We start from the raw sequence: 24,783 nt of genomic DNA, 5'->3' as shown, positions 1-24,783 counted from the left end.
AATTATTCAAATCATCCTGGCTCTGTTCTTTTATTATATTTGATCTAAGTCTACCACTGAACAAACTGGCCTGTACAGTCTAGAACTCTTGAGATATATATGCTTATAATGTTAACATTATTTCAAGCACTTTAATAAGAATAAAGCACCTATTCAAAAATGCTGATATTATTTTTATTTTTATTCTTTAGGTCCCTGGCAGATTCAAATATTAAATACACAATTTTCTTTTCTCTTATGAAGTTCCTTCATTGTGAACATATTAAGATAGACTTATGAGCTTTGTTTCCACTCCTATAGTGTAGAATGTAAAATATCCATGCTTTGTTCTGGGTTATTTTTATCTTTTTTGTTCCCCCATTCACAATATATACCAGGCAAAGGGCCTGGTTTGAGGTGTATATGGGGAGTATTTGCATACCTCCTCTTTTTATGCAGTCAGTATAAAGAACACAGCATGTGGGAAGCATTGGGAGGCCTTATCTTTTCTTTTCTTTCTTTTCTTTTTTTGAATATATATATATATACCCTTCACCAGTGCAGCATTCCCATCACTAATATCCCAAATGTCCTTCCTCTCCACCCCACAATGGCCTGTACTTTAGACAGGCTTTTTTGGAATAATAAATAAAACAAGAATAGCTAAAGCAATACTTGGAAAAAAGAATATGGGAGGTATTACTTTCTCCAACTTTAAACTGTATTACAAAGCAATAATTATTAAAACAGCATGGTATAGGAATAAAGACAGACCCTCAGATTAGTGGAATAGGCTTGAATACTCAGAGAATGTTCCCCTGATATACCGTCACCTAATTTTTGATAAAGGTGCAAGAAATCCTAAATGGAACTGAGAAGGCCTGTTCAATAAGTGGTGCTGGCACAACTGTAGCCACTTGTAAAAAATCAAACTTAGACCTCCAGTTAACATCATGTACAAAGGTAAAATCCAAATGGATTAAAGACCTAGATATCAGACCTAAAACCATAAAGTATATAGAACAACATGTAGGTGAAACACTCCATGACATAGAGACTAAAGGTATCTTTAAAAAGGATGGTACTCTCCAAACAAGTAAATCAGAAATAAATAGATGGGACTATATTAAGCTGAGAAGCTTCTGCACCTCAAAGGAAATAGTGGCCCGGATTCAAGAGCCACCTACTGAGTGGGAGAAACTATTCATCCAATACCCATCAGATAAGGGGTTAATAGCCAAAATATTCAATACACTGACAAAACTTTACAAGAAAAAATCTAACCCCATCAAAAAAATGGGAGAAAAACTGAACTGGCACTTTGATAAAAAAGAAATACAAATGGCTAAAAGGCACATGAAAAAATACTCCACATCACTAATCATCAGGGAGATGCAAATCAAAACAATGATGAGGTACCAGCTCATACCACAGAGATTGGCGCACATCAGAAAGAATGAGAAGAAGCAGTGCTGGTGGGGATGTGGAGAGAAAGGAACTCTTATTCACTGCTGGTGGGAATGCCGTCTAGTCCAACTTTTGTAGAAAGTGATATAGAAATTTCTCTAAAAGCTGGAAGTTGAACTCCATACATTCCAACTATACCACTCCTAGGGATATATCCTAGGAACACAAAAATACAATACAAAAACCCCTTTATCACACCTATATTCATTGCAGCACTGTTTACAATAGCCAGAACCTGGAAACAGCCTAGATGCCCCTCAATAGATGAATGGCTAAAGAAACTATGGTACATATATACAATGGACTATTATACAGCCATCAGAAGAAATGAGGTCATAAAATTTTCAATACATGAATGTATATGAAATCTATTATGCTAAGTGAAATAAGTCAGAGGGAGAGAGATAAACACAGAATGGTCTCACTCATCTATGGGCTTTGAGAAAAATAAAAAAAAACATTTGTGTAATGATTCTCAGAGACAAAATAGAGGAGGACTGGAGGGTCCAGCTCCTGACATGACCTCACCACAGGGATTGTTTAGTGCAGTCACAGAAATAATTACATTGAGTACTGTCATAAAAAAACCTGACTGGATGTGGGAAGTAGAAAGCCTGTCTGGGTTATTTTTAAACATTGACTTGCATATAGTGAATTCACTCTATGATTTATTTTTAAAATGATGCTCCTTGGGGCCAGAATAATGGTCAAGCGGTAGGGCATTTGCCCTGCATGCACTAACTTAGGATGGACCACAGTTCGATCCTCCAGTGTCCCATATGGTTCCCCAAGCCAGGAGCAATTTCTGAGCACATAGCCAGGAGTAACCCCTGAGTGTCACCAGGTGTGGCCCCAAAACCAAAACAAAATTAAATTAAATTAAAAATTAAAATGATGCTCCTAAAATGTACAATTCTATATCAGAACTGTGTAATTCTTTTAGAATGATTTCAGTAGAAAGCATTGGAAATATGTTGAAATTATTTGTAGTCGATTGGAATGCAGTTTCAAAAACATGCTAAGACTAATTATGGTTTTTCAGAAACACTAAAATATCTCTGGGCTCTGAATTTTCTCTTCCTATCTCATGGTTCTTTTTCCAGGTGTCTATTACTGAAAGTAGTTTCCCACTCATCTAAAGATGAAAAGCTATTTTCAAAAACATGGTGAAAAAGGGGCCGAAGCAGTGGTGCAAGCGGTAGGGCATTTGCCTTGCACATGCTAACCTAGGCTGGACCGCGGTTTGATTCCCTGGCATCCCATATGGTTCCCCAGGTCAGGAGCGATTTTTGTTCACCTTGGTTAGAAGCTGGTTCAATGATTATTTTGTGTGTGTGTGTGTGTGTGTGTGTGTGTGTGTGTGTGTGTGTGTTTAGGAGTATTTCCCCTTACCACTTGCAGATTTTCAATATGGAGAAAGAGAGGTTTAAAATGAATGAGGGAAGTAGGAAGTCTGTCTAGAGTACAGGCGGGGGAGAGCTGGGGAGGAGGGAGATTTGGGACACTGGTGATGGGAATGTTGCATTGGTGAAGAGGGGTGTTCTTTACATGACTGAAACCCAACTGCAATCAAATTTGTAATCAACATGTTTAAATAAAGATATTATTATATAATAATAATATAAATAATATTGCACATGAATCATACTAAGTACTCATGCAAAAATATTTAATATTACTTAAGGACTTAATAAGATGGGAAACATGTAGTGTTGGAGCCAGAATAAGAATTAGTTACATTTTTTTTCAAAATTGTGATTATTCGAAACTCTCATGGCAGCTCCAATTCTGCTTTCCTCAGATATTCAGTCAGTATATCCCACTTACATATAAGTCAATTTCAGTTGTGTGTTTGTGATTATAAATAAAAGTCTCAATCTAGAGACAATTTTACAGAAGCAAGATTTTTAAAAGCATTAGATAAACACACAGGTAACAAATAAATGTAAAATGAAGCTCACAGTGTGTGTTACCAATAAAGTCATCTTTTTAATTCATTATGAAACAAGGATAGAAAATATGAAACTGAGACTTGAGAAATATGCTTTCTATTTTCATTTTAGAAATATTATCAGTGATTTTGACTCTGCAAGCTTTGGAAATTAAACAATTCTCAATGAAATACATAAGACACACAATAAAATGGTTTAGATGAAAGTCATCTTTAAAAGTGACAAACACAGAAACACATAGCTGTGGGAGTAAGAAGCACCAAGAGCACCCTGGATAACTTGTCCATAAAGTGCTCTGTAGCTAAGCAATTTTACCTTAAACAGTGCTTATTAAACAGTAACTTCAAAAATTTCCTATGTTTACGTATTGCGTCCTTATTGTTTGGCAATATCACCTTTGGGGGATACAATTAAACAATAACATTAAAATAGTGTTTCTCTTCTTGTGTCCTTGTTTTGTGTATTGAGAAGAATTACCTACCATATTTTCCTGCGTATAAGACGACTTTTGAAACAAAGAAAATGTCAACTGAAAATTAGGGGTCATCTTATATGCCGAGTATATCCCAAAAAATGTTTGAATATGCCGCTAAACAAAAATTGTCTGAATATTGCCACAAAACAAATTTTCCAACTCGATTCTGCACCAATCACTGCCAGGCTGCTCAGACTGCCTCTCTAACTCAGCCAATCCAAGCAGGCTTTTTATGCATGCAAATTATACAGTGTTCCGTACCCGAATCTACACTAAAAAACCTGCTCAAATTGGCCAGAGTCAGAGAGGACGTCTATTACAGTATAACTTTTGGACCTTTGCTTGTTGTGATTGGCTCACTGTGGTACATACAGTTGCAGCACAGGAACATTCTGTCTGATACAACGAATATAGGCCTAAAACTATGTTTTAACTGCAAAATTAGGAGGTCGTTTTATAAGCCCAGTCGTTTTAAACACCAGAAAATACGGTATTTAACACCCTTTTGCATTTGTGTTCACATGACTTCCCAGGGAATTTTTACTTCTATAATTTAGCACCTATATTTGTCTAAAAACTTGAGTTTTCCAAAAAAAAAAAGGAGGGGAGGCGTAGAGTGATATTACAGAAGGTAGGACATTTGACTTGCACACGCCAACCCAATTTCAATCCTTGGCATACTTTATGGTCCCCCAAGCCTGCCAGGAGTGTTTTCTGAGCATAAAGCCAGGAGTAACCTCTGAGCGCCACGTGGTATGGCTCAAAATTCAAAACAAACAAACAAAAGTCCATCCACCACCGCCAACAACTCCCCTTGATCTGCAGAACCTATTTTGCATGAACAGGAAGAGTTAGAAGTTCTTGGTAGTTTGGGATCTCCACGGAGCACTCCTTAACTTTGGAAGGCTGTTTTTGTTTATTCCTAACTCACTATACAAAATCCAACTTCTTTGCCTTCTAATTGAGACTCTAAGTGTAATTTCCTGTATCCAGAAGCCAGTTATTCAAAGCTACTCTCTGGGACTTAGCTTGAATTAGATGCTTGAGTTTATTTATTTTTTTCCTTTTGTTTTTCCTTGTCCCACATTTTATTCACTATTTATTTCTTGTTTGCTTATTTTTCATTGAAAAAATGCCTTAATTTGCAAATTCTCATCTCAGGGTCTGCTTTTAGAAAACCAAATAGGAAGTGTTCTACAGGTTGACTACTTATTGTGTGTCCTGGAAGGACATATAAAGGATTAATACTTATTTAATTAAATTTGCTCACAATAGTATTATGTGGAGGCTATTTGTTTTGAATATATTTTCCACTCATGTTCAGTAATATCCTTATTTTATATTGGTAAAACTTCAGTGACTGATTACATGGATGCAGAGTTTTTCTCTGCTTAGGAAGAAGCTTTACTGCCTGGAACTACTTATTTATCTTGAAAGCTTTCAGAGTCACAGCCATCACCTTAAGATGGAACACTGGAAACTGATAAGATAGGGCTTGCAACAGTCAGGACACTGGAGTCTCATTTAACCCAAAGATATCTGCATGTAAAATAGCAAAACATTAAGATTTGAAGTAAAAGTTGATAAATTAATTAATCAAGAAAAAAATTTGGGAATTCTTTATTATCATAACTTAAACGGTTTACAGAAGAGTAAAAAAATGCTTTTTAAATATTTTGATAAGTAAATACCTTTCTTTTCCATCTGAGTTCCTAGCAAAATATTTGAGTCTATCAGAATTTGATTTACTCCAGCTGAGCTAGACTTTGTGACATCCAATTTGTCTTACTCTCTCTTCACAGCACATAAACTTTCTAGCACTCTGCCCTTCTCTGCCTGACTCCCCTTGATATTAGAAAACAGAAGTTGGAAGCTACTTGTTTCTTTTCTCTATAATTAATGTAAGTTATCTATTTTTTTCATTAGAATATTTGTAGAAGTTATTCTGAAAGGTTATTAAAGCACACTCCCTTTGAAATTCATATACAATTTAATTTATTAGCTAATAATAAGATATGATTTTTATTTTTTACAAATAAATAAATAACAAAAACAAAAATGCAGTTACTCACAGAATACAAGCCACTGGATATTTATCTGCCCTTATTAATGTTGAGTATAACAATTTCATATTTTGTCTTGTAGCTATTTCTCAACACTTCTTCCTAACTCAATACCCCCCTCAGGTTGCACAACATGTACACAAACATCAAAGACTTTTGAATTATCAAGGATATGCCACATATAATACTCAGACCAGCATTATTATTTGAAAGTATTAGACATCTGGTTAGTGATCTTTAGCTTTTATGAATTTAACTAGTTTGAATTAATATTTTTAACAAGATTCTTCTGTAAATTCACATGCACTTTCAAGTTTGAGAAGCCCTAGCCTAGGTAAAGAAAAGACTTTGTAGTCCACTCCTTGGGATACGCCCTAAGAACACAAGAATACAATACAAAAAACCCTTCCTCACACCTATATTTATTGCAGCACTATTCACAATAGCCTGGCTCTGGAAAAAACCAAGATGCCCTTCAACAGACAAATGGTTAGAGAAACTGTGGTACATATACACAATGGAATATTATGCAGCGCCAGGAGAGATGAAGTCATGAAACTTTCCTATACATGGATGTACATGGAATCTATCATGCTTAGTGAAATAAGTCAGAGGGAGAGAGAGACACAGAATAGTCTCTCTCATCTGTGGGTTTAAAGAAAAATAAAAGTCGTTTTTGTAACAATCCTCAGAGACAATGAGAGGAGGGCTGGAACACCAGCTCACTTTATGAAGCTCACCACAAAGAGTGGTGAGTACAGCTATAGAAAAAACTACACAGGAAACTATACCTGTCCAGTGGAGCAAGACTGTGAAAAATTGTGAGTGCTGCCTATATATGTCTGTCTACTATCCTGTTGCGTGAACCTCTTGGGAGTGGGCTGAAAAGACGCTCCAGAAAACTTGCTCTTCCAGAGGCCAATTCTAGTGAGGGAATGCCAAGGAACTGCTCCATAACATGAAAACCGGCTATAATTTGCAGAAGCCAGGTCCCCTGTTTGTGACATCAGGCTGGGAAAATGCACGAAACTACTCTGCAGCTGTGCGCTCTTTCTAAGAAAAGAACACCATTACAACAAGAAGAAAAAAGTCACACTAAGAACTGTGCTGGATCAATGAAGCCCAGCATTTTTCTCCAGACTGTCTTCTCTGCTGCATGCTCGGGCCTAAGATTTGATACTGTGTGAGGCTTCACCAACGGAGGACTTCCCTCCCTTGGAGGCAAGTGGACCCATCCAGAAAGGGCGGAGACGGAGGAGTGTGCTGCCTGCATCATTTAGCCAATGAATACCACCACAACAGGTAGAAAAACGCACAATACAAGTGTGACACTGGGGAAACAACGCAGGCCAGCATCAGACATAGAGAATGAAGATGACAATTCTGATGACCAGAGAATGACCAACCAACTAATCAACCTCTCAGATAAGGACTTTAGACTAACAATATGGAAGATGCTCAATGAACTCAAAGAAACCATGGATTGAGTTGAACAGAACACTAATAAGAACCAAGAAAATATGAAGACAGAAATCACAAAACTCCAAACTGAAATAACATGTCAACTAACAGGCCTGAAAAACTCAGTAAACGAAGTGAATGACAAAATGGATAAGCTCTGGGACAAGGTATCAGAAGCTTAGAATAGACTTGGTGCTGTGGAAGATGAGATAAATAATAATTCCATACAGCAGGAGAGATTGGAAAAAAAACTTAAAGCAAATGAACAGACAATGGAAAAATTAGTCAAAAAATGAGAACAGATGAAAATAGAAGTCTATGATAAGCTCAACAGAAACGACTTAAGAATCATTGGAGTCCCAGAAACCCAGGAAGAAAATTTCCAGGAAGAATCAACAGTCAAGAACATCATTAAAGAGAAACTTCCAGAGCTAAAGAATATAGGTGATCAAATCCTGCATGCTCGAAGAGTACCAACCAAAAGAAACCCCAGGAAAACTACCTCAAGACACATCCTAGTCACAAGGATAAATTACATTCAAGCGAGCATCCTTGAGATTTACAGCAGACCTGTCACAAGAAACACTCAATGCCAGAAAGCAGTGGTGGGATATTGTGACAAGACTGAATGAAATGAACGTTTCATCTAAAATACTGTATCCAGCAAAACTCAATTTCTGGTTTGATGAAAGAATACATGGTTTCACAGACAAAAAACAGCTCAGAAACTTTACAGACTCAAAACGAGTCTTAAGAGAAAAACTGAAAGACCTAATTTAAGACAAGACTAACCAAAAGACACACAAAATTGCGATATAAAGATGGCACTAAATCCCAGGACAATTCTTTCTCTCAATGTCAATGGACTAAATGGACCAGTTAAGAGACACAGAGTGGCTAAATGGATTAAAAAACTCAATCCAACCTTCTGCTGCCTACAAGAAACGCACCTGAATAGTCAGAACAAACATAACTCAAAATAAAAGACTGGAGAATAATTATTCAAGCAAACAACACCCATAAAAAAGCTGGAGTGGCCATACTAATATCAGATAATGCAAACTTTATACTCAGGAAGATTGTAATGAACAAAGATGGACATTTTGTATTAATCAAGGGGTATGTAGAGCAGAAAGAAATAACTCTCCTAAACATATATGCACCGAATGAGGGGCCAGCAAAATATTCAATACAACTGTTGACAAATCTGAAAATAATATCAATAACAACAGAACAATTGTGGGGGACCTCAACACGGCTTTGTCAACACTGGATAGGTAAACCAGACTGAAACCCAACAAGAATATACTAGATCTGAATAGAAAAATGGAAGAAGTGGATATATATAGAACACTCCATACCCAGAAACCTGGATACACATTCTTCTCCAATGTACATGGGACATTCTCTAGGATAGACTATATGCTGGCACATAACACATACCTCCATAATATCAAGTAGATTGAAATTTTGCAGACTACCTTCACTGACCAGAAGGCTCTGAAATTATTTGTGAATTACAAAGGAACTCAGAAGAAAATCTTTAACACCTGGAAGTTAAACAGCCTCATACTGAATAACCAGTATGTCCGAGATGAAATCAAGGAGGAAATCAAAAGGTTCCTAGAAACAAATGACATTAAACACATACTATCAGAACTTATGGGACACAGCAAAAGCAGTACTGAGAAGAAAATATATAGCTTTGCAAGCACACATCAGGAAGGAAGAAGGAGCTTACCTGAGTAGCTGAATGACACAGCTAATAGAACTAGAAAGTGATCAACAAAATGATCCAAAAATAGGGAGACAGAAGGAAATAATAAAGCTGAGAGCAGAAATCGACGAAGTGGAAACCCAAAAGAAAGAGTCCGAAAGATCAACGAAAGCAGAAGTTGGTTCTTTGAAAAAATAAACAACATTGATAGAACACTGACAAAACTAACAAAGAAAGAGAGAGAGAAACTTGATAACTTGTATTAGGAATGAAAAATGAGAGGTCACTACTGATATGATAGAGATTCAAAGGTTAATCAGAAACTTCTTTGAAAAACTCTACACCACTAAAAATGAAAGCATGGAAGAAATGGATAAATTTTTGGACTCTTATAATCTTCCACGGTTGAAGGAAGAGGATGTAGCATATCTAAACACCCCCATCACCATTGATGAAATTAAAATGGTAATCAAATGTCTGCCCAAAAACAAAATCCCAGGCCCAGATGGATTCACTAATGAATTCTTTGAAACTTTCCAAGAGGAACTACTACCAATCCTGGCAAAACTCTTTCATGAAATTGAACAAACAGAAACACTTCCAAATAGCTTTTATGAAGCAAACATCACCTTGATACCTAAACCAGACAGAGATGCTATGAAAAAAGAAATTTACAGAACAATATCACTGATGAATGCAGATGCAAAGATCCTCAACAAAATCCTGGCAAATAGGATTCAATGCCTAATTAAGAATATCATCCACTACGATCATGTAAGTTTCATCCCAGAAATGCAAGGATGGTTTAATATCCATAAATCTATCAACATAATACACAACATCTACAACAAGATAAATAAAAACCACATGATCATATCAATAGATGCAGAGAAAGCATTTGATAAGGTCCAACACCCATTCTTGTTCAAAACTCTCAGCGAGATGGGAATGGAAGGAACCTTTCTCAATATAGTTAAGGCCATCTACCACAAGCCAGTGGCAAATATTATCCTCAATGGAGAAAAACTAAAAGCCTTCCCTCTTAATTCTGGCACAAGAAAAGGCTGTCCTCTCTCACCACTCCTATTCAACATAGCACTGGAAATACTCACTACAGCTATTAGGCAAGAAAAAGATATCAAGGAAATCCAGATAGGAGAGGAAAAAGACAAGCTCTCACTGTTTGCTGGTGACATGATACTCAACTTAGAAAACCCTAAAGACTACCAAATAGCTTCTAGAAACAATAGATTCATATAGCAATGTGTCAGGCTATAAAATTAACACCAATGGTAATAAGGAAGAAATGGACATTAAGAAAACAACCCCATTCACAATAGTGCCACACAAACTCAAATATCTTGGAATCAACTTGACTAAAAATGTGAAGGACCTATACAAAGAAAACTATAAAACTCTGCTCCAAGAAATAAGAGAGGACACATGGAAATGGAAACACATATTTTGCTCATGGATTGGCAGGATTAACATCATCAAAATGGCAATACTCCCCAAGGCATTATACAGATTTAATGTGATCCCTCTAAAGATACCCATGACAGTCTTCAAATAAGTGTATCAGGCACTTTTGAAATGCATTTGGAACAATAAACAGCCTCGAGTAGCTAAAGCAATCATTGGGAAAAAGAATATGGGAGGAATTACTTTCCCCAACTTTAAACTTCACTACAAAGCAATAGTTATCAAAACAAGCATGGTATTGGAATAAGGACAGGCCCTCAGATCAGTGGAATAGGCTTGCATACTCAGAAAATGTTCCCCAGACATACAATCACCTAATTTTTCATAAAGGAGCAGGAAATCCTAAATGGAGCAGGGAAAGCCTCTTCAAAAAGTGGTGTTGGCACAACTGGCTAGCCACTTGCAAAACATTGAACTTAGACCCCCAGCTAACATCATGTACAAAGGTAAAATCAAATGGATTAAAGGCCTTAATATCAAACCCAAAACCATAAGATATATAGAGCAACACATAGGCAAAACACTCCAGGAAATTGAGACTACAGGCATATTCAAGGAGGAAACTATACTCTCCAAGTAAGTAAAAGCAGATATTATCAGATGGGAATATATTAAACTGAGAAGCTTCTGCACCTCAAAGGAAATAGTGCCCAGGATACAAGAGCCACCCACTGAGTGGGAGAAACTATTAACCCAATGCCCATCAGATAAGGGGCTAATCTCCAAAATATACAAGGCACTGACAGAACTTTACAAGAAAAAACATCTAATCCCATCAAAAAATGGGCAGAAGAAATGAACAGACACTTTGACAAAGAAGAAAAACAAATGGCCAAAAGACACATGAAAATATCCTCCACATCACTAATCGTCAGGGAGATGCAAATCAAAACATCAATGAGATACCACCTCACACCACAGAGAATGGCACACATCACAAAGAATGAGAATAAACAGTGTTGATGGGGATGTGGAGAGAAAGGAACTCTTATCCACTGCTGGTGGGAATGCCATCTAGTTCAACCTTTATGGAAAGCGATATGGAGATTCCTCCAAAAACTGGAAATCGAGCTCCCATACCTTTCAGCTATACCACTCCTAGGAATATACCCTAGGAACACAAAATTACAATACAAAAACCCCTTCCTTACACCTTTATTCATTGCAGCACTATATACCATAGCAAGACTCTGGAAACAACCAAGATGCCCTTCAACAGATGGCTAAAGAAACTGTGGTACATATACACAATGGTATATTATGCAGCTGTCAGGAGAGATGAAGTCATGAAATTTTCCTATACATGGATGTACACGGAATCTATTATGCTGAATGAAATAAGTCAGAGAGAGTTGAAAAACGCAGAATCGTCTCACTCATATATGGGTTTTAAGAAAAATGAAAAACATTTTTGAATAATAATTTTCTGACACAAAAGAGAAAAGAGCTGGAAGTTCCAGCTCACCTCAGGAAGCTCACCACAAAGAGTGATGATTTTAATTAGAGAAATAACTACATTTTTAACTGTCCTAATAGTGAGAATGTATGAGGGAAATGGAGAGCCTGTTTAGAGCACAGGCATGGGTTGGGTGGGGAGGAAGGAGACTTGGGACATTGGTGATGGGAAGGTTGCACTGGTGATGGGTGCTGTTCTTTACATGACTGAAACCCAAACACAATCATGTATGTAATCAAGGTGTTTAAATAAATTATATTAAAAAAGAAATAACTATACAGAAAACTACCATAATTATGTAAATGAATGAGGAAACTGGAATGCCTATCTGGAGTACAGGTGGGGGTGGGGTGGGATGGAGGGAGATTTGGGACATTAGTGGTGGGAATGTTGCACTGGTGAAGGGGGTGTTCTTTACATGACTGAAACCTAGTCACAATCATTTATGTAATCAAGATGTTCAAAGAAAAAAGAAAAAAAGAATTTCCTGAATGTCCTTTCTCTCCTTGCCATGTCAACCATTACTTTCTGGGAGACTGGGAATTGGGCTACTGCCAGCGGTTTTCAGGGGATACTCCTGGCTCTTCACACAGGAATTACTCCTGACAGCCTCAGGTGAACCATAAAGAAAACTGGTGATCAAACTCAGGTCAGTAGCTGTGTGCAAATTAAACGACCCAAATGCTGTACTATAGATTTGGTCCCAGAAATATCATTTTAATGGAAAGAATTATTGACTCTCATTTGGGTCAAATAAAAAATAAAAACATTTCTTTTACTTGTGCTAAAAATGTCTTTGTAGTCATTACTAATGAAACTACTTAGACCTTTTTATTTTTTATGTGATAATGTAACAAAAGTAAATGAATTTTGACTTGAATTCTTTCTAAAATATAATTAAAGACATAAATATACTGTAGAGATAAAAGATGGTATAGTATGAAAACAATTCTGAATATAAAATTAAGGAATTTTTGCATCAGAGAAGCATAGAAATCAATATTAGATTTTAAACTACTAAATAATATTGAAAAATAAATATTCTGTACTTTCAGTAAGGTTGCCTGATTTAGAACTATATAAATCATTCAGACTACATTTTTTTATAATTTTTATTTTGATCATAGTGGCTTACATATAGTTGACAATAATATTTTAGGTACATATTAACATAATCTCAGGGGAATTCCCATCACCGATTTATCCTCCCTACACCTCCGTTCCCATCCTACCTCCCATATCCTCCTCCCTCACCCCCGGGGCTGCTAGAATACGTGGTCCTCTATGAGACTAGCTTACTATTTAGTGGTCCTACACCTGTTTTGGTCTGGTACCTCCCTTGTTTCCTCCTCCAATTGGGAGGCGGGACTAGATTTTTCAAGTTATGTGGTTTTGTTTGAAGAAGAGAAAAATGGTAAACTGGGTTAAAAATCAAATATGCCGAAAATGGGTGGAGTCCTTCTAGAGACTCTCATCATCAGTTTGAGAGACGAAGAAGAAAAATAAGGTGAAACACCCCAACAGTAAACAAAGAATTGTCAAATAAAATATCCCGTGAGCACTCCAACAATAAAGATAAGCACCGCATAAAAGCCATGATCTTGAGATAAAAAAGCATGGCAGAGCACCTAAAGAAAGAAAAGAACAGAAGAAAAAAATAAAAAATAAATATAAATGGAGACAACAACTTCAATAACCACACCAAAATGAAGAAATCGACAAAACCTAGATAGATTAAAAAATTGTTTTGTGCCTTTTTTCCCTCCTGCATAGACACAGTAAATATTGGGGTCATTCAGAAAGGACATCCCTTGGCCTAAGAGATACAGGACTTCTGCACCCTTGGAGTATATTGTCATGGGATTAACTATAGACTCCATTTCGGTTCATTTACTCTCCCCTCGGTGCTTTCCTGGTGTTTGGAAGATTTCTGCTCTTTCCTGGGTGATAAAATCAGATCTCTGTATCTAGATATCTCAGTATCTGCACAGGTCAAGGGGTGGAACTTATGATGAAGCCTTTCTTTGTGGTCTTAGAAGATCTGTTCCCTCAGTGTCATTTTAATCTGTCTTCTGTGGTTGGTGGTCTTGGTCTTTGCACTGATCCTAGGATGGTGCTTAGGATAGTGTCTTTTGTTATGTTTCCAGAAGACTCAATTGGTTGCAATTGTTTCAGACAGACCCTTGGAACTGGAGATCATGGTTGTTCTGCAGGTCGTAGCTCAAACCCTAGACTAGGGCTTTTTTATTGGTCAGAGGATACATACAGTCTGGTCATGGTTCTATTAGCCAGTCATCTATAAAACACAATCTTAGCTTTTGGAGAGACCAAAGGGTGATAAGTCTTCTGATTTTGTCTTATCATCAGCTGGAGCAGTAGGATAACCTGCTCTTAGGTGAAGTTGTTCCCATTTTCCTCGTTGTCAGGATAGCATATTAGAGCTCGCACTTGTTGGTGTTCAAGCAGTATTAAGGATGTCCCGGATGGGATTTGTTTCCTGTAGCTGTTGTGAAGAACTGTGTCATTTCTATGTCTGGGATCCAGGGTTCAAGGTTGGACAGATGGTGTCTAATTACCTGGGGTCTAATTTGTGTCCACGTGACATATTTTCAAGGTAGGAGATGTCCCTGTATTGTAAACAAGTATGAGTTCTTATCCCTAGTAGATAAGGGTTCATTTTTATACATAAGATTTCCCCTTTTTATAGTGTGTCTTTGCAGGGAAAAAATGGTGCTACATTATATTTCTGGTGCATTTGGGGGTGGAAAAAAAAGAAAACGGAAATAGGTCACACACCCAAAACAGATAAAAATAGAAATAAAAATATATGTGCTCACATGTATATAAAGGAACAAATATTTTTAAAAAATGAAGTAACAAAGTAATTAAAGGATTAAAATGATGCTGTAGACTATCTTACATTTGGGGAAAAGCAGGTAAAGAGATAGTACAATACAGGTCTTATACTTATGATGGAAGTATAGGTTTCCCCATTGTCTTTTGAGATTTTCTTGTGGTGTCTGGGTTCCCGGGCGCCTTTTCATTACACACCCTGAACTTCTTGAGGTTGGAAAAAGTTTTGAGGCAGAAAGGTCTTGGGAAGAGTTCTTGTTTTGGGGATACTTTTAGAGCTGAGTCTTGTTTCAAGTAACAGTTTACGTTAGGTAGATTTGGTAAGGAAGGCTGCGAGCTTGAGTCAGCAGGGGAGTTGGATGCCTTTTATTGCCGGGGATGAGGTGTGGGTTTAACTGTGTGTCCTTTCAGCTGGGTGCTGGGTACTGGTTCGTCGGGGTAGGAGGTCAGTCTTGATGCCTAATAGATTAAGAACAGAGGGTGAAGAGTTCTAATAAGGTGGAAAATAGGATGGGATTGAGGAGTGAAGGGATAGTCATATTTTCAAAGGGGGAAAACGGAAAAGTATATGGAAAGGGCAGGAAGGAAGATAAGGGAAAATACATTATAAAGTAAAAGAGAAGAAGAAGAAAGAAGAAAGAGAAAATAGAAAGTAGTGAGAAGAGAGGAGGAAAGGGCAAGGGAATGCTAATTTGCTTGAATGTGTTCGGTGAGTAGGTCCTGTAGAATGAGTCTATAGATCACAGTTGCTACTTCGGTGTTCTCGCTGGTTATGCATTTCAAGATCTAAAAGAAGGTATAACCTAGAGATAAAGTGTATATTAAAGAGTTTTTTCGGAGCATTCTCATAGTGCAAACTGGGTATGGTATCTCGTGTGACTGGGCCCTGAAGTGCCATCTTAGTTTGTCCACCTTTTGTATCCAAGAACGCCTGTGGACAGAAAAGCTGAGAGGTTATTTTAAATATAGTAAGATTAAGGAATTAAAACATATTGTTATGAGATATTTTCATTGGAGTCAGTGATTTCCCATGGTATTCTTTACCTGTAATCCTGTATAAAATCCCTAAGGGACTATTATGGACCTTTGTAGTAGAAGGCTGATTACATACCTGTTCTCTCTATGCTGCTGTTTCTGCTGGTGCTGGTTTCTTTGTGGTATAATGTGTAGTCAAGAGTTTGAGTTGTTCTTCTTTCATGTGTTTTAGCAACTGCTCCCCGGTGTATGTTGACTATTACAGTGTTTGGAGTTTATACCCTGTTAAACCCCGTTATTTGATTGTTGAATATTAGTTGTATATAAGGTGTATGTTCTAGGTGCTTCAGAATAGTGCTATCATTCTGTGTTTATCTTTCGTCTTCTGACTTACTTTGTTTAAGATAATATGTTCTAGGTCCATCCACGTTGCTGCAAATTTCATGATTGTATCATTTCTGACTGCCATGTAGTATTCCATTGTGTATAGATACCACATCTTAATGATCCACTCATCTGTTTTTGGACAACAAAGCAGGTTCCAAGACTTGGCTATTATACTGATTGCTGTGATAAAATGTGGGGTGCACACATACTTTGGGATGAATGTCCTTCCGACTTGGGGGTAAATACCTAGGAGTGCAATTGACCTAGGGTTAAATGGCAGCTCAATTCTGAGATCCTAGAGCACTCTCCAGACTGTTCTCCATAAGGGTTGGACTAGGGAGCATTCCCACCAGCAGTGGATGAGAGTGCCTTTCATACCGCATCCCCACCAACAGAGGCTGTTCCCATTATTTTTGATGTGAGCCATTCTCATGGTGTAATGTGGTACCTTATTGTTCTTTTGATTTGGTTTTCTCTTATGATGAGTGAAGGTGAGCATGTTTTCATGTGTTTGTTGGCCATCTTTTGGTCTTCCTCAGAGAAGTGTCTATTCATTTCATCTTCCCATTTTTATGGCTTTATTTGGTTTGGGGGGCTCAGCTTTCTGAGTGTTTTGTATATTCTGGATATCAGCCCTTTATCTGATATGATGGGTGAAAAGATTTTTTCCCAGTCAGTTACCTGTGTTAAGTAGGGTTTCTTTTGCCATGCAGAAGCTTTTTAGTTTGATGTAGTCCCATTTATTTATGTTTGATGCTAAAGTTCTTGTCATTGGTGCTCCATCCTCGAACACCTTTTTGATATATAGGTCTTTGAGTGTTCTACATATTTTATTCTCTATAAACTTTGTAGATTCAGGTCTAATTTCGAGGTCTTTGATTCATTTTGATTTGATTTTTGTATAAGGAGTGAGGTATGGGTCCATTTTGAATTTTACATGTGGTTTTCCAGTTGTATCAACACCATTTGTTGAAAAGACTTTGTTCCATTTCAAGTTCTTGGCTCTTTGGTCAAATATTAGTTGACTGTATATCTGGGGGTTTATATCTGGAAATTCTGTTCTAACCCACTGGTCTGAGGCTCTGTCCTTGTACCAGTACCATGATGCTTTGATCACTATGGCTTTATAGTATAGCTTCAGGTTAGGTAGCGAGATGCCACTCAGCTTCTTGTTTTTAGTATGTGTTTGGCTATCTTGGGTCTTTTGTGATTCCAGATGAATTTTATGCTTTATTGTTCTAATTCTTTAAAGAATGGTGTCTGAATTTGGATCAGGATTGCATTAAATATATATAGTAGTTTTGGTAGGATAGTCATTTTGTCTATGTTGATTCTACCTATCCATGAGCATGGGGTGTTCTTCCATTTTCTTAGATCCTCTTCAATTTCTTTCTGGAGTGTTTAGAAGTTTTTCTGGTATAGGTTCCTCACTTCCCTTGTAAGGTTGATTCCTTGGTACCTTATATTTTTGATACTATTTTAATTGGAGTTGTATTTTTGATATCTCTCTCCTCAACTTCATTATTTGTGTAGAGAAACACTACTGTCTTTGGAGTATTGAATTTGTAGCCAGCCAGTTTGCTTTATTGGTTAATTATTTCTAGGAGTATTACTGTGGACTCTTTATGGTTTTTGATGTATATCAGCATATTGTCTGCAAAAGAGATAGTTTGAATTCCTCTTTCCCAATTTGGATTACTTTGATACCTGTCTCTTGTCAGATTGCTATTGCTAGGCCTTCTAAGATTATATTGAATAAGAGTGGAGAGAGTGGAGAGCCTTGCCTAGTTCCTGAGTTTAGTGGAAATGCTTCTAGTTTTTCAACACTAAGGATAATGTTGGCTGTGGGATTTTCATAGATAGCTGTAACTATCTTGAGGAAGGTTTCTTCTAACCCTATTTTGCTGAGTATTTTCAGCATGAAATGGTGTTGGATTTTGTCAAACGCCTTCTTTGCATCGAATGATAAGATCATGTGGTTTTTGTCTTTCTTGTTTTTCATGTGATGTATGATGTTGATTGATTTGCATATGTTGAACCAACCTTGCATTCCTGGGATGAAACCTACTTGGTCATGATGTATGATCTTTTTGATAAAGTGCTGGATTCAGTTTGCTAAAATTTTGTTTAGAATCTTGCATCTATTCATTAGTGAGATTGGTCTGTATTTTTCTTTCTTGGTAGTGTCCTTGCCATCTTTGGGAATGAGTGTGATATTAGCCTCATAGTGGGAGTTGGGGGAGGATTCCTGTTTCTTCGATAGTTTGGAAGAGCCTGTGGAAAATTGGCAGTAAGTCTTCTCGGAATGTTTGATAGAATTTGCCTGTAAATCCATCTGGACTTGGACTTTTGTTCTTAGGGAGTTTCTTTTGTTTTGTTTTGTTTTGTTTTTTTTTTTTTTGGTTTTTGGGCCACACCCGTTTGACGCTCAGGGGTTACTCCAGGCTATGTGCTCAGAAATCGCCCCTGGCTTGGGGGCACCATATGGGATGCCAGGGATCGAACCGAGGTCCGTTCCTTGGTAGCGCTTACAAGGCAGACACCTTATCTCTAGCGCCACCTTCCCGGCCCCATTAGGGAGTTTCTTAATTACATCTTAAATTACCTCTGAATTGATTGGTCTGTTTAGGCTTTCTAGGTCTTCTTTAACCAGTCTTGGAATATGGTATTATTCCTGGAAACTGTCGATTTCTACTGGGTTCTCTAGCCTAACTGAGTATAGTTGTTCATAATATGATCTCATGACATGTTGTATTTCTTGGGGTTCTGTTGTAATCTCCCCCCTTTCATTTGTGATCCTACTGACTTGGGTGATTTTCCTCTTTTTTTTTTGTTTAGTTTTGCCAGTGGTTTGTCTATCTTGTTTATTTTTTTTTCAAAAAAACCAACTCCTGCTCTCATTGATTTTTTTGTATTGTTTTTTTTTTGTTTGTTTCTATGTTGTTTATTTCTGCTCTGCTTTTTACCATTTCTTGCCTTCTGGTTGTGGTTGGATTTCTTTGATGCTGTTGTTTTAATTCCTTGAGGTGATCCTTTAAACTGTTTGTTTTGTCATTTTCCTGTTTTTTTTACATAGGCCTGTATTGGCATGAGTTTCCCCCAATTACTTCTTTTGCTGTGTCCCACAGATTTTGACATGTTGTCTCTTCATTATCATTTGTTTCAAGGAATCTTATTTCCTTCTTGATTTGCTCTTTGATCCAGCTGTTGTTGAGCAGCATGTTGTTTAATCTCCAGGTATTAGTTTTTCTCCATTGCTTCTTCTTGTAGTCAATTTTGACCTCTGTTGCATAGTGATCTGATAGGGTGCTTCTAATGATCCTTACATTTGTGATCTTATATAGGTTAGATTTGTATCATAGGACATGGTCTATACTGGAGAAGGTTCCATGTGGGCTTGAGAAGAATGTTTATTCTGTTTTATGGGGATGGGGGGGTCCTATAAAAGTCTATTAGCCCTAGATATTCTAATTTTTGTTTAGGGCTCTTATGTCTTTGCTGTTTTTCTCTTTGGTGGATCTATCCAGTGGTGATAGTGGAGTATTGAGATCTCCTATAATTATCACATTTCCCTTCATGTATTTCTCCAGATTTGCAAGCAGTTGCCTCATATATTTTTCTGGCTCTACATTAGGTGCATAAATATTGAGCAGGGTTAGTACTTCTTGATCTAGTGTTCCCCTGATCAGTAAGTAGTGTCCCTCTTTGTCCCTGATCACTTTTTTGAGGTGAATGGAATTTGGTCTGATATATGAATGGCTGTCCCTGCTCTTTTTTGTTTTCTATTAGCCTGAATAATTAATTTTCTTCCTTTTATTCTAAGTCTGTGTTTGTCCTGTAGTTGTAGATGTGTCTCTTTGCAGGCAGCAGAAGTCCGGGTTATGTTTTCTAATCCAGTTCTCTACTCTGTGCCTCTTAATGGGAGAGTTTAGACCATTAACATTTAGAGAAATTATTGACAGAGAGGACTGTTGTGCAGTTGTGTTGTGTAGGGTGGTTGCTGTTACATCCGGGGGTTTGGATTGTGTAGTTTGTATCTGAGTAGGTCTTTTAGTATTAGTTTTGTTTGCACAAATAATGCAAGATCATTTTTGTTTGAGGATCTTTTTAGTCTGCCCTCCCATATGAATGAGAGTTTTGCTGATATTAGACCCTAGGTTGGAAATTTCTTTCATTCAGTCTTTTAAATATGTTGTCCCACTGTCTTCTTGCTTGAATTATTTCAAATGGGAGATCTGGTTTCATTATTATGTCCCTTCCTTTGTACCTGAGGGTTTTTCCTCCCTTATTGCTTTAAGGGGATCATCTTTCTCTCTTTTTTTTCACCATTTGGATTACTTATGTCTTGGTGTTGGTTTATTAGGGTCTATTTTATTAGGGACTCTCTTCACTTCCTGGATTTGCACTGAAGTTTCTTTCCAGAGGGTGGAAAAGTTCTCTGCTATTATTTCTCTGACTATTTGTTCTTCCTCTTTCCGTATTTCCTCCCCTTCTTGTATACCCACAATTCTCAGGTTATTTCTTTTGTCCTTGTTCATTAGATAATGGAATTTTCCTTCCACTGCTTTGCCTTTATTTCTTTGTTGGTTTCTTGGTCTTTTTTTGTTTGCAGTTTTCCTTTGAGTTCTTCAATGTGCTTCTCCAACTGTGTGTTGCTGCTCGTGGGCTTGTTACATTGTCTTTTAATTCCTTCAGTTCCTTTTGTATGGAATCTCTCATGTTCTTTAACATTTTTTTTAATTTGGCTGATTTGTTCATCCATAGATTTTTATACTCAGTGGCTAGCGTTTTTTTCATTTTCTTTATCAATTCTTGCATTTCCTTCCTCATGGTTGCTTTTAGGTCTCCTTCCCATGGATCTGTGCGGTTTGGTGGCCTTGGAAACTTGCCAGGGTTTGTCTCCGTATCTTCAGATGTTAGGGTTCTCCTTGATTTACCCATATTTCTTTGCATTTATTGGTCTGTCTTGGAGTGCAGTGCCTTTGAAATTCAGCCTGTTTTGGCTCCTTGTGGCTTGGGGATGGGTCCCCTCCCTGAGCATGGTTCTAGGGGTCTGTTGGGTGAGGTCTTGAGGTTTGGCTCATCGTGTGTTCTCTGGTGGGGCCTGATCAGTTGTTCTTCCCTTTTGATGTCATCTATTGCAGTTCCACTCCTGGCCACAGTGGTGGGGGCACCATTGAGCCTAGCTCCTTCACCCTGACTCCCCTACCTGAGGGTCGGCACTGCCTCTTCCTTCAGTGGGCCTGGTCAATTCCCTCTGTTTATTCCTGCCAGCTGGTGCAGTTCCACTTTTGGCCACATGGTGGAGGGTGCTGTTGAGCCTAGGTCCCTGCCCTCTCTCCCCTGTCTGGGAGTCAGTGGAGCTCTGCCCCCTCCAGGACTCAGCCAAAGAAATTCCCTCAATCAGACCCCCGCAGCTTCCCTTTGCCCCTGGAGTTTGAGGTCCACTCCTGGGCTCAGGGGAGCAGGCTGCTGTAGTGCACCCAATGGTCAGGGGAGCAGCCCCATGCTCCTCTCTGTTCCACAGATCCCAGCCTGCCCTGGCATAGCTGGGTGGCTTGGGAGCCAGGCAGGGGTGCCTAAGGGGTGATCACTCCCTCACCAATGTCTGCATGTCTGGTGTGGTGGGTGGATTGCACACAGGGGACACCCAGGGGTGGTTGCACCCTTACCTGTGTCTGGGCCCGTGTGTGGGTCCAGGGTGCACACAGGGAGTGCCCTGAGTGTTCGTTCCCCCACTGGCTCTGTACCAGTGTGAGGTTTCGGGGCCCAACGGGAAAGTGCAGGGGTACCTGGGAGCTCGTCCAGGCCGGTCAGTGAATCCAGCGCGCATGGTCTGAGGCGGGCACAGGGGGTACCTGGGGAGCTCGGTCTCTCACCGGCTTCCAGGACGGTCTGTGAGTCCAGCGTGTGGGGTCTGGGGTGGGCACAGGGGGTACCTGGGGAGCTCGGTCTCTCACCAGCTTCTGGGGCGGTCTCCAGACTACATTTTTGCTTTTACACTGTAGAAAGTATCCTGTTCAAACCAAAACAATATGACGTTACCTAGGGATAATGTTCTAAAATCATTCAGATGTAAGATTAAGCAACTATTTCTTACATTATTAAGGTATAAATTAATCTGAAAGCAACTGAATATATTCAAATATTATTCTGGACTTCTCATAAAATATGTGAAGGCCTTTTAATAAGAAACAGTTTTAAAATTTAAAAGTTTCTAAAACTCCCTTTATTAAATAGGTGGCATTTCTTTTACTTTTTACCCTTGGAAGGGTGTTGAATACACAGCTATACTTCATAGTTACGCCTGGCCTTGTGCTCAGGGATCATTCCTGGGATCTCTTCTCAGAATCTGGGATGAATCATATCGTGTGCCAGGGATTGAATGCAGATCAGCTATTTTCAAGGTGAACACCCTGCTTGCTGTATTATCTCCTTCGCCCCATTAAATAAAAACTCATTTGCTGGGCCAAAGGGATAGTATATTGATTAAGGCACTTGCCTTGCACCCTTCTGACAATGGTTTGATATCTGGCATTACATATGGTCTCCTGAGCACCACAATGAACTCCTAGACACAGAGCCAAAAGTAATGCCTGAGCAGAGTTGGCTGTGGCCTCAAATAAAAGCTCAATTGCTTTTATTGTCTGCATTGTTATCAGTTTTACATTGATTACATGTATCTTAAAGATATTAGTTAATTATTTTCTGTATATTTAATAAGCAATTTCGAAATATTCATATTTTTAAAAGACCACTATTTAGGTGGTTATTGGAACACATCCAGAAGTTCTTCAGTCTCTTAATGATGTAGTGTTTAGCTACCCCCAATAGTGTTTGGAGGACCATGTGGATCTGGGGTTTGAACCCTGTCTCCATAATGCAAACTTTCTCTCCAACCCTTTGAGCCATTTCTCCACCCCTACAAAAGAACACTATTAAAACTCAAATCACAGTAAAATATAAAATTGTTTATGGAGTGGATATCACAAATTTTTATTAAACATTAACAGAAAAATGCTTGAACATTTATTTTTAATAGCACTTATAACAGGAAATTCTTACCTTTAATGAGTTTCTGTTTTCCTGTTATCTTTGCCTTTATCGCATTATTTTAATTCTACAGATATCATTGTGATCCACTAGTAGATTGCTTTTATCTATTATAATTTATCCTATTCTATGTTCTGATGCTTGTGATATTATTGATTATTTTCATGTGCCTTTTGATAATATTCTTTCAAAAACAAATATTTTAAATTCCTGTTATATGGCAAATGTAAATTTAATAGGTTGAATGCAAAAGCAATTAAAACATGGTCACTACCCACAAGGGCTCATATTCTATTTGGAGAAGAAGTAAAAGTAAAATTGTTATCAGATACTAAAATACATGGATTAACAGGCATATATTGATGCACAAGAGAACATAAATGAGCTTCTTAACATTAAATAAATTCATTTTCTTTATTCTTTTCAATATATTAAGATTAGTCTTTCAGAATTCTGTGCATATCATTCAAAATAATTGTAAATTCATATAACTATTTTAAAAGGTATTTTGCCACAGTATCACAAGTGTTTTTAAACCAGTCATTTAAATAATTTATTGTGAACCAGCATTTCATCATTGAGGAATTTACTTAGATAATAAATCTGTGTACATAGATGTATGTAGGGTAATATACACTCCAGTATTTCTATGGTAATAAAACAGTGCCACAGTTACATAAAATTATAGTGCTTTTGAGATGCTGCCATGGAACATACTTAATGGCATGATAGGTATGAGTAATATATTAGATGACAAATTAAACTGGACAATACCTCACTTTTGAAAGATATGAACATATTTGTGTAGTTCCCCAGGTGAGAAAAATGGAAATATTTACATATTATTTTATGTGTCTATGTGTGTATTCTTTCTCACTGTAAATGACCTGATTTGTTTTATGTTTCACAAAGGTTTTTTATTAAAAAAAAGTAGGTTTCCTTATAAAAGTTTAAGCTTATTTTCTTTGCCACAGAGGAAAATATTCAGATATTAAACTAACTTGCCTTATCAATTCTCCTCTTTTCCCTTTCCTCTCCTTTGCTTCATTTTTGTACTTGTATTAGATTTATCATGAAAATAACTAAATACCCCAAGTGAGTCAGAATATTTTGTTTCAACTCCCCTAGATACACTTCTGCAATTAATTTTTATTGCCAAAATTTGAGCACATTTATTGTTTCTATTTCAGGTTTAATTAAAAAATTATCTTAACTAAATTTCATCGTGATTTTATTATCATACCTTGTCTTAGCCAGTAAACACCCTGACTGATTTTACTATAGTATATCTTGTGTGTTTCCAGACATCCCGAAAGAAGTTATTTATTTCAAATTTTGACAGTATTTCTGCAATCCTCTTTCTATACCACCAGTGAAACATTTCTAGTGACATTTGGCTCTATTATTATATATAGGACATAGGGGTTTTTTTTTTCAGTAATAATTGGCTTATCAACATGGCT

The 24,783-nt window shown here is 37.6% G+C and overlaps 1 non-coding gene across 1 annotated transcript; it reads right to left on the bottom strand.

Moving 5' to 3' along the window:
* Positions 1–347: 347 nt before the first annotated feature.
* LOC125999841 (small nucleolar RNA SNORA51) lies at positions 348–479 on the bottom strand. Its single transcript, XR_007492305.1, has one exon. It is a non-coding gene; the product is annotated as a small nucleolar RNA SNORA51 (small nucleolar RNA).
* Between the last annotated feature and the right edge of the window lie 24,304 nt (positions 480–24,783).

Source organism: Suncus etruscus, chromosome X, assembly GCF_024139225.1.
Source record: "Suncus etruscus isolate mSunEtr1 chromosome X, mSunEtr1.pri.cur, whole genome shotgun sequence".
In the NCBI taxonomy this organism is placed as follows: Eukaryota; Metazoa; Chordata; class Mammalia; order Eulipotyphla; family Soricidae; genus Suncus; species Suncus etruscus.
Note: the sequence above shows the minus strand (reverse complement) of the source record. Positions and strands in the feature narration are given on the sequence as shown.